This window comes from Pan troglodytes, chromosome 6, assembly GCF_028858775.2.
Source record: "Pan troglodytes isolate AG18354 chromosome 6, NHGRI_mPanTro3-v2.0_pri, whole genome shotgun sequence".
Taxonomy (NCBI): domain Eukaryota; kingdom Metazoa; phylum Chordata; class Mammalia; order Primates; family Hominidae; genus Pan; species Pan troglodytes.
This window is the reverse complement of record NC_072404.2, coordinates 152,118,633-152,130,879: the sequence shown is the minus strand read 5'-3', so window position 1 is coordinate 152,130,879 and position 12,247 is coordinate 152,118,633.

Sequence of the window (12,247 nt, the reverse complement as noted above, 5' to 3'; positions counted from 1 at the left end):
ATTTGACCCAGCCATCCCATCATGGGTATATACCCAAAGGACTATAAATCATGCTGCTATAAAGACACATGCACACGTATGTTTATTGCGGCATTATTCACAATAGCAAAGACTTGCAACCAACCCAAATGTCCAACAATGATAGACTGGATTAAGAAAATGTGGCACATATACGCCATGGAATACTATGCAGCCATAAAAAAGGATGAGTTCATGTCCTTTGTAGGAACATGGATGAAATTGGAAATCATCATTATCAGTAAACTATTGCAAGGACAAAAAACCAAACACCGCATGTTCTCACTCATAGGTGGGAATTGAACAATGAGAACACGTGGACACAGGAAGGGGAACATCACACTCTGGGGACTGTTGTGGGGTGGGGGGAGCGGGGAGGGATAGCATTAGGAGATATACCTAATGCTAAATGACGAGTTAATGGCTGCAGCACACCAGCATGGCACATGTATACATATGTAACTAACCTGCACATTGTGCACATGTACCCTAAAACTTAAAGTGTAATAATAATAAAATAAAAAAAAGAAAAGACCCAGAACATACACCTGATGAAAGTAAAAGTTATTTTAACTGAGATGTTCCACATGAAAATTAGCATTATTAGTCTGGGAACTACACTCTGTAGCTGTGCTTCTGAAAGTTTAGTGAGCATCACCATCATTGGGAGGGCTTGTTAAAACATAGATTGCTGGACCCACTCCCAGAGCTTCTGATAGAGATAGAGAGTGATGTAGCAAAAAAAGGACTTATCAGAATCTTCCAGGGAGTGGAATTGAGATCTGAGTGGGAATATGTACTTTTGCAAAGTTCTTTAGGGAATTGTACTTCATTCCTCTATTATCCTCAACCCCAATTCTCCAGCCTGATAACTAGTGGGATAGACAAATAATGCAGTTTCTATCATAGAAGTGGATATTGCTAGCCTTAAAAAAACTCTGGGAAGTACAAATACGTGTTATAGATTAAGAGTTATCATGAAGTGAGGGAAAAAATATGAACAGAAGTCCCTAAGACCTGCATCATCTTTGCAAAATCATCATAGGCTCTGGAAATAAATACTTACTTCTTTTTTATGCTAACGTGAACTTAAAGGTATTGGTTAAATGAGAATGAAGTAATAAAATAAAAGGAAGAAAACATATTTACAGAAAATTTGTGCTAAAAATTTATTCTCTGGTAATGTTGATTAGAAGATATTTTGTAGTCCTAGCCAATTAAATCAGCTTCCGTTACTACAAAAATGGAAAGAGTTATTCTGAGTGTTTTAGCAGAGAGAAGGCAGAGAGAATGAACAAGAAGTCCAAGGACAACAAACACTTTCCCTTTAAGGCAAGAAAGAAATATTCAGAAAACAAACACACAAACAAACAAAACTTGCATTTCAGCTTCTGAAATCCAATGAAAATGGTTTTAACTCTCCAAGCTGTAGCTATGGAGCAGCTAGCCCTCAAGTCATTGGGCTAATGATGTGGCTGATTGCTTCTATGCACAGAATCATTATGTCTGATATGGGCAAGTTGCTTAACGTCTTTTGGTCCCAGTTTCCTCATCTGTAAAATTAGGAAGTTGGAAGTGATGATTTCTGAATTCCCTTCTAGCCCTAACATTTTATGATTTAGTGCCTGACTGGCAATGTTGCCTCTTAAGTGCTACTGTGCACAGCCGTGCATAACTTAAAATACTCCTACTCAGGGTGCCAGCTTGTCTTCACAATTGAAAATAAAAAGAGTTGGCTTTAGGCAAAATAGTGAAGTCATTCAAGTTTTATTTAATCTTCCTTATGTCTTATTTAAACCTGACTTTTGTGCCCTTTCATGAAACTAAGATTACCTTGCTTTTCTTTACTATCCTCTCTTTATAACTGCCTTTGCTCCCATTACTGAGAGGATTTGCTATTATTTACAAGTTGGTGTGATTAGATTTTTTTTGTAAGTGTATGAGCTCTTTCTAGCAATAAGTTTTTTTTTTTACCTAAGACTAATTTTTTAAATGAACAAACTATGTGTCTTTGTCCATTCGTGTGGATATAAATGAATATCTGAGGCTGGGTAATTTATTTATTGTTTTTTATTTTTTATTTTTTTCTGATGGAGTTTTACTCTGTCTACCAGGCTGGAGTGCAGTGACACGATCTCAGCTTACTGCAACCTCAGCTTCCTGGGTTCAATCAATTCTCCTGCTTCAGCCTTCTGAGTAGCTGGGATTACAGGTGCACACCACCATGCCCAGCTAATTTTTGTATTTTTAGTAGACACAGGGTTTTGCCATGTTGGCTAGGCTGGTCTTGAACTCCTGGCCTCAAGTGATCCACACGCCTTGGTATCCCGAAGTGCTGGGATTACAGGCATGTGCCACCATGCTCGACCTGGGTAATTTAAAAAGTAAAGAGATTTGTGGGGCTCATGCTTCTGCAGTTGTACAGAATCATGACACCAGCATCTGCCTCTGATAAGGGCCTAAGTAAGCTTCCTACCATAGTGGAAGGTGAAGGGGAGTGGGTGAGTGCAGAGATCATGTGGTGAGAGACAAAGCAAGAGAGAAAGAAGAGGCTTTTTTAAACAACCAGCTCTCACAGGTACTAAGAGTAAGAACTCACTCACTCCTGCTAGAATCATACCATCCCATTCATGAAGGATCCATCCCCACAACTCAAACACATCCCACCAGGCCCACCTCCAACACTGGAGATCAGATTTCAACATAAGACTTGGTGGGGTCAAAGAAAACATATCCAAATTATAACACTATGCTGTTGCTTTCAAAGGAATGTTGGACATTGGTATGCAGGAAATGTTTATTAGGTAACTGATAACCTCTCTAAGGTGTGGATGCCTGTAGGTTGATTTAAGAAAATGATTAAAGTCAGATAATGACACCAAAACTTGGTGCAGTCAACAATTCCAGATCCAAGGAAAGAGCCTGGAAAATGAGGTAAAAACAAAAATGAAAACAAAAACACAAAAAACAAAAAGAAAACAAGCAAAATATCTGGCAAAAAAAACCTTGAGAACTCAGAGGACAGAAGAAAATCTTGGTAGACCTAAATGAAAGGAAACTGTTCCTCAAGTACATTCTCACATAATCCAGAAGAATACCAAAGCATGCTGTCATAAAGAGCTAAAATAAATGTCCAAGTTTGGTTAGTTTGATGCAAAAAAAAAAAAAGTTAAAATAATTACAACTGCCTTGTCAAGGGGTTCTGTAGGCATAATACCAGGAGAATTCCTGACAGAATCCTTCCTGTTGTCCCTGACATCACACCATACCTTCCCCTAAGTTTGACTCCTTGGAGAAGCCTGGTAGGTTGGTCTAGAATCCCTGAAGCCTGTCTGTGTTTCTCCCAGCTTCTTTCTTATCTCCCTCCCTTTTCTAGAAAGGCACTCTGTGAAGGAACCTGACTAGTTGGGAGATAAAAAAGAGCATGTGTGCAAGAGTTATTGGCTTTTGACCAGGACATCTAACTTGCAGCCTTCTTTCCTGAGCGCTAGTTTGCCTCTATACCTGTGTCACTTTCCAGTGCTTTCCTCTGCCTCTTCCTCCTCTCCTTCATTTTGTTACCTGCCATGGTAAAGCCTGTGATCACGTTCTTATGCTTTTGACCTCTCATTCAACGCTGAATGATGTAGGGTTACTATAACCACAGTCTTGGCATGTAAGACATCTGGCATATTATCTTCCAGACAGGGAATAGCTGATAAAAGTCTCAAAAAATTGGCAAGAGGAAAAGATAGAGAAGAGGAGGAGGAAAGAACAAAAGGAGTTTTAGTCCCAGGCTGAAGTGGACAACATGAGGTGAATCAAAATTTAAAATTAGAAAATAGCTTTTGAACTATTAGTTAGTGGATATATGTAAACAAAAAAAAAGCTGATTGGTACAATTTGAAGATAATGTAGATATATGTAAACAACAAAAGAAAGCTGATTGGTACAATTTAAAGATAATGTAAGTAGTAACAAAGGAAACCGATTTTTATTAATAAAAGATGTCTTTACTAGGAAAGACATATTAACTTCAAAAATTTACATAAGTTGATTTATTTCCTGTGCTTAATAATTACACAGAATAGTATTACCTAGTAATTAATCATATTAATGATACATAAAAGTTTATTCTAAGTTTGATATGACTACAACATGGTATTTTGGTAAATATGCCATCATGCTATGTCTTCAGAGTTCGTTTTTGTATGGAGCATAGTTATCTGTTCATAAGTCAAAAAGAAATTAGAGAAAAGGGTCAATGATGGAACTTTTATGTTTATAGATTCATTCTTTAAGATAAATTAATATTGGCCCCTTTACAATCTCCACTCAGAGGAAAAGATAAAACTACTGCTTTTATCCATTTCAAAACATTAGGAATAAGCTATTCTTACATGAACTCTGATCCAACTCAAGTTTTGTTCTTAATTGTTCCCTTCACAGAGACATGGTTTGAAAAAGACCCAACAAACCAACCCTTTTATTTTTACATCCACTGGCTGGAATAAGCCCAGGTTATACATTTTTAAATAATCACAACCAATTTTGCTTTACTCTTCAACACTTTTATGTTGAATACAGAATTCAAGAGTCCCTTATATTTCAAGAGCCCCTTTTAAGAAATTCAGATGAATTATTTGATTAGTCTTAACCCCAATTCACTCTTCATATTTTACCCAAGTGTAGAAACCTAGACTGTTTTCCAAGTGTCCTTGGCTTTTCATAGAATAGCTACTGGTCCTAGATGTCCTGGGACATAGCTGAAAGGGAGACATGGGACATTTGCATATACCATAGCACATGGTATATGTAACATAACATAACATAATACAGGGCCCAATGAGAACAGAGTCCATTTCCCTGTACTTGAAATATTTCATCTTGGCAGGCTTTACAACTCACTATGGTCAAGAAAATGTGGCAGAAGTGATGTTATGCCATTTCTGTGTCTAGGCCTTAAGAGACTCTGTGCACTTCTGCTTTCTCCTGGGACACCTGCCTCCACCATAGCACAGTCTGCTATAGCAATATGTTATTGGTACAATTATCTACAGCATTTGTAGTCCTCCTTCCTCAATTGATGGCAACCCTGGGATTGGGGTGGGTGGACCCTTGGTGGAAACAGTAAAGAACCTTAATTTTCCCTTTGTTGCTGGCTCTTTTGTTCCTTTATAGTGATATCATATATGTGGCAAGTCCTAAGTGGGTTAATTTGTGAGACAGGACCATCTGCTTGGAAATTATATTTGACTCTGAAGGAAGACAGAGGAGACAAAGCAACACTGTAAGAAAATAAAGGAGAGACTTACCACTATGGATTGACCCTCGGTTGAGGTCTAAAGTAATAGAGGCGAAGATGACCTTCATCAGCGCTCAACTCAGCGAAAAGGAAAGTAGTACTGGATAAAGGGCACACATACTGTTCAAAAACATTGTACGTGTTTGCCTAGTATATATCTAGAGATACATTAAAATGTGTTAATAGAGCTAGTTTTTGTTTGTTTGCAGTCTCATTTAACAACAATACTAAAGCTAGTTGGCAGAGCACCTATGCTAGGATTTTTCTAAAGTGATGGCCAAATCCAATATGACAAAAATTACTGTATTATCCAAGTCTAAAGTACATAAAGGATGCTAGAAAAATAATTGGGTGGGAGTACTAGTGAATGGAGATTCTAAGGGAGTTTTTGGAGTGTTTTCAGTTTCCTTTTTCTTCCTACCTACAAAGGAGTGGAGGGAGGTACACCCTCCAAATCAAGCCAAGCAATGTGAGAGATGCAAGACAAAATATTGGAGAACACATAGACTTGTGCTTAATTCTTTCCAAAGGAAAAAAAAAAAAAACCTTTAAAGGTATCATCTAGCTGAAGCTATGAGAGCCAAATTAGGAAAAAGAGATAAATGAGGAAGACATTTATACAATAAACACAGGGAAGGAAGGTATATGCACAAGCTAGAGTAGATAAAAGGTAGTTAACCATGGGCCATCCAGGAAAGGTCATGTCAAAAAGGGGACATGCATCCTCAACAGATACAGTATGCTTGAAATGTATCGCCAGAGGACTAGCTGATGGGGGGTACTGAACAGAGAATGCTTCAGTGGAATTCCTCATGTAGAGGAGTTGCTCCATATCACAGAAGTACCCCATCTCAGAAAGGGCCCATATGTGGGTATTTGCTGTGCCAAAGTTGCTAATATTACATCATCAAGCCCCTAATCAGATGAAATCATTCCCCTTTCCATGCCCAACTGTGGAGGATCCTGGAGGAAGAGTACTGCCAGTAGGAAAGGAAGATTTTAAGAGATGAAAAGATACAAGATAAACGATAAACATGCATTCATTTCCTGATGCAGGTTTCCAGTGAAAGGAAGGAAAGGAAGTAGGAAAGGAAGATTTTAAGAGATTAAAGGATAAACGATAGAACATCCATTCATCTCCTGATGCAAGTTGCCAAGCCTGGGATGGGAGAAAGGAAAAAAAAAACTTTCATTTGAATTAAAGTCTCATTTTGATTCAGAACAGATGGGACTTTTTGAAGCATGAGAATTTGTTACCAATAAGCTTCCAGATAATCAGTGGAATCCAATAATAATAAATTGATGGCATATTGTGGGAGTGGGTTTTTCAGTGTGGGGGTGGTAATCTACAAATAACCAAAAGGAGAATGCTAGAATGATGTGTGCTAATGTGCTACAGTTGGAGACATCAGTAACAACTCTTGTTTACCTTAATATAGATATAAGTAACTATAGATAAATTATGTATAGATACGTGTGTATATATATATTCATATATACATACATATTTCTCTTCTCTTTCTGTGGAAGAGGCCTAAAACGATTGACTCCCCAGTAGTGAAATGAACACCTAATTCCCAGATACTGATTTCTAATACCATTTTCCAAGGAAAGAAACTAAGGCTTCTTGGAGAATTGGCTGATGCTGGTACTGGAGTGGGAAATATGCAAGATGAGCCTGGTGCATCTTGCAATGCCAGAAAGTAAGGAAGTGCTTTAAAAAATGTGGGGGGGCATATGAAATCAACACAGGAGAAGACTGAGAGAGTTCCCAATGGTCAAAAATGGAACAATTCTAACAGAAAAATAAATAAAGCAGTATTGGATTATAACCCACATGTAAAATAAATATCTATTAATCCATTATAGTATAAATAAATAATTGAATACATGAATAAACAGAGAAGGAAAACAACAAATCTGTGCGGAAGAATCCCAAATACATTAGGTAGATACTCCACCTTAAAGAATGAGAGCATAACTCCTCACTCCTTAAGTGTGGGCTACATATAATGGCTCCCTTCCCAAAGAGAACATTATGGAAATCCTGGGAGAGAAAAAGAACATTTGGCAAAAACTAAGAAAGCCTGAATAAACTATGGACTTTAGTTAATATAGGGATATAGGTTCATTAATTGTCACCAATGTACCATACTAATGTAAAAAGTTAATAATATGAGAAACTGCATGTGAGATAAAAGGAGGATATAGAAACTCCCTGTACTCTCTGATCAGTTTTTCTGTAAATGTAGAACTGTTCTAAAAAAATTGTCTATTAAAAATAGTAGCAGATGGATAGGTAAGAAGAGCTCACTGGATGGGTGGTAAGTTTACCGTGATTTTCCTCCATTACCCCCTGACTGAACTCAATTCAGACTGAAATTCTTCAGTGGCATCAGAGCAGGCAGAGAGAGCTTCAGGAAAAACCTTCTAGTCCAGGCTCAAGAATAAGGAGAAGGGTCTTATGTGCAGATGAAATGGAGAAAATTTTCCATTTTTTCTTCTTTTTCCTGTGTTTTCTTACATATAAGCCCCCAAACAATTCTATGACAGAAGCCTAAAACTGAGGGGACTTTCCTATTAAAGGAGCCATAGCCCCAAGCAGAAGGGGAACTCTTGTTACTTTTCTGTCTCTCTGTCCTCCTGCCTCTTAACTTCAAACACAGGTGTAGTCCAAGAAATTACACAGCACAGCAGAATATATAAAACTGTAGCTTATTTGATGGAGAAGTTTAAAGGGAGTACTGAGGTAATCACGGAGAAAAAGGAGAATGTGACTTCACAAAGTCCCTTATAAAGTTTTGGGCTTATCCCAAAACTGAGCATAAATGAATAGGACCCTAAACAGCGTGCATAGGCTTTGATAATTGAACTATGGGATAGACCACATTTGAGTCCTACATTGACCACTGGGTGATGCACACATGGCATAGATCTCAGTAGCCCTTCAAAGGCTTTGAAAGCTGAGCTGACATTGGAATCACAACCCATAGAAGGTAGATCAGGACTTGCAGGCTGCACCCGGACAGGATGATTGTCTTCTTAAAAATATAATTAGTAATCTCTACAGAGATAAAGTGAAACACAGAATCTTATAACAAAACATTCAAAATGGTTATGATACAATCCAAAAATTACTTGGCTTCTGAAGAACAAAGGAAATTTCAACTTGCATGAGAAAAGAACTGTTAAACTTCAACATTGAGATGACACAGAGGAATCATCCTTTATCTAAGGGAGAGCCACATGGAAAGTTCAGAACTGAAAAATATTATAACCAGAAACAAACAAACAAGCAAAAAATACTCTTACTGGATGGGCTTGATAGAAGATTGAGGAAGATAGAAAAGTCACTGAATTTGAAGATAGATCAGTAGAAGTTATCCAATATAAATAATGGAAAATAAAAAGATGAAAAAAAGTTAAATACAGGATAAAGGACAAGTGAACAAATACCAAAATGTCTAATCTCCATGCCATCTGTGCCCAGAAAGAAGAAAAAAAATGTAGTGCAAAAAATATTTTGAAAAACATGAGGGTTGAAAACTTCCGAAATTTGGCAAAAGACATTAACCTACATATTCAAGAAGCCCAGCGAATTGCAAAACAGATAAACCCAACGAAATCGATATCAATAATATCATAATTAGATTGCTTAAAACTAAAGATAAACAAAAAATCCTAAAAGTAACCAGGGAAAAATGATGCATACTTACAGTGCAATGATGAATCAAATGACTGTGGATGTCTCATCAAAAATTATGAGGCCAGAAAAATGTGTAACAAAATTTCCAAAATATTGGATGAAAATAAGTCTAATGCAGACTTCTATATCCAGCAGAAATATCCTTCAGGAATGAAATTCCTGATTTTCAGATTAAGGAAAACTAAAACGATTTCTGGATAGCAGACTTATTATAATAGAATTGTAAAGAAGTTTTTAAGACGTAAGAGAAATGATACCAAAAGAAAACTTGGAACATTGGAAATAGAAGAAGAACAACAGAAATGGTGAAATCAGAATAAATATAGAATATTCTCTTATTTTGTTTTATAAAATATATTTGGACAGTTGGAAGCAAAAATTATAACAATGTCTGATGAGGTTTTCAATGTGTGGGGATATAATGTATAAGACAACTACAACATAACGGAGGATGGGTAAGTGGATTTATATGGTGGTAAGGTTCTACTTCAAGTGGGGAAAACATCAGTAAAGTTAATTGTGTGAATTAAAGTACCCAGAGAAATCTCTGAAAATTATACAAAGGGAAATGGAAGTTAAAACTGCCATGAGATAGAGCCATCAAGCTTTGTGAAATGGCTAAAATAAAATATACTTGCAGTATCAAGTGCTATCAATGAAGAGGAGCAACTAGAACTCTCATATATTATGAGAGGGAATGAAAAATGAGTTAGCCATTCTGGAAACCAGTTTGGCAGTTTCTTTCTCTTTTTTTTTTTCAGACATAGTCTCGCTCTGTCTCCTAGGCTGGAGTGCAGTGGCGTGATCTCTGCTCACTGCAAGCTCCGCCTCCTAGGTTCACGCCATTCTCCTGCCTCAGCCTCCCAAGTAGCGGGGACTACAGGCGCCCGCCACCATGCCTGGCTAATTTTTTGTATTTTTAGTAGAGACGGGGTTTCACCGCATTAGCCAGGATGGTGTTGATCTCCTGACCTCGTGATCCACCTGCCTCGGCCTCCCAAAGTGCTGGGATTGCAGGCGTGAGCCACTGCGCCAGGCCAGCAGTTTCTTATAAAGTTAAATATCCACTTACCATGCGACCCAACAATCTCACTCTCACTCTTACGTATTCACATTTCATAAATAAAAAAGTTATATTCACGTAACTGTACACAAATGTGTATAGCAGCCCAAATGGCCTTCTATGAGAGAATAGATAAATCATAGTACATTCATACAGTGGAATACTATTCAGCAATAAGAAACAATGAACTATTGATACATGCCACATCTTGGATGAATCTCAATGGCATTTTGCTGATTGAAATGTCTTCTTTCCAAAAGCTTATACTCTATACAGATCAGACCAGCAGTTGTCAGATTCAGGGGGAATAGGAGATTATGACTACAAAAGGAGAACAAAGGGAGTCTTTTAAGGTGATGGAATTGTCCTGTATTCTGATTGTAGTGACAGTTATGCAAATTGATACATGTGTTAAAATTCATAGAACTGTAGAAACACATAGGCAAAGTTATTATATGTTATTTATTATAAGTTATTATTATGTATTATAAGTTATTATTAATTATTTTATTTAAAAGTATATACAGTATATATTTTAACAGTTTTATTGCAGTATAATTGATATAGAAAAAGTGCATATATTTAAAATATACATTTTGGTGACTTTTGCTGTATGTGTACAACCATGAAACTATCACCACAATCAAGGTAATAAACATATCCATCACCTCCAAGAGTTTTCTCCTGACTCTTTGTTCTTCTCTTTTCCTTATTGTTTTAACTTTGGCAATGTTAGAAATGCTTGTTCCCCAGTGTCATAAAGAAATAGCACTTGAACATAAATTTAATTTTCTCAGCAAGGCCACTGTTTTACTTTCTGCAGAAAGGGTACACTTGCCATCAGTTTTGCCACAAGAATACATTGAACAAAGGAGACAGGGTCATTTATAACTTGATGCGTCCACCCTACTGCTGTGTCTGGTTTCCATTGGCTGGAATGGGACCTCACATTCTGTATTTGTCCTGATTGACTAGCAACTTAGAACTTTTCAAAAGAGGCAAAGGCAGAGGAGAACAAAGGAAAGAGGAAGTAACTTGTGGAATGCCAAGGTAGGTAAAAACACCTCCAAATAAAGACGAGGAACAGGCTATGACCTAATGCTTGCTTGGACCAGCATAAGCATGCCAGGGCAAATATTTAGGCTAAATTGTGGGAGTTAAGAACACAAAGTATATTGATTTTTTTTTATTACGGTTAGCAGATATTTAAGAATGTTAGCCCAGGTGTTTCAATAAATTTTGTTTCTAAGAGAAGTTACTATTTGTTCTTAATTAGATGGGGAGGAAACTCTCTTTGAAGAGGAACCTCTATTCACATTTTACAGCAAGAACATATAATGTTAGATCAACCCCCTTAACAATTTTGAAGTTTACAAACAGTATTGTTAACTATAGGCACAGTGTTGTACAACACATCTCTAGAACTTATTCATCATGTAAAACTTAAACTTTATAGCCATTAATGAAACAGCAACTCCCCATTCTCCCTTTTCCCCAGCCCCTACCACCCACCATTCTATCTCTGCTTCTGTAAGTTTGACTATTTTAGATTACTCATATAACTGGAATAATGTAGTATTTGTCCATCTGTGACTGATTTTATCACATAGTAGTTCTTTAATTTTTTAAGGAACTACCATACTCTTTTCAACTGGCAAGTGGAAGTACATGAAACTGAAAACCTTCTGTACAAAAAATGAAACAATCAACAGAATGAAAAGGCAAATTATGAAATAAGAGAAAATATTTGCAAACCATATATCTGACAATGAGTTAATATCCAAAATGTTAAATATCAAAAAAAATTTCTTAAAGAAATGTCTACAATTCAATAGCAAAAAAAGAATACAAAAGAACAACAATAGCAAAAAGCAAATAACCTGATTAAAAATAGGCAAAGGACTTGAATAGAATAGATAGTTCTCCAAAGAAGACATACAAATGGCCAATAAATAGGCATGTAAAAAGGTGCTCATCATCACTAATCATCAGTGAAATGCCAATCAAAACTACAAAGAGTTCTCACTGATAAGTGGGAGCTAAACAATGAAACCCATGGACACAGGGAGGGGAACAACACACACAGGGCCTGTCGTGGTGGGTGGGGGTTGCTAGGGAAGGGAGAGCATTAAGACAAATAGCTAATGAATGCAGAACTTAATACCTAGGTGACGGG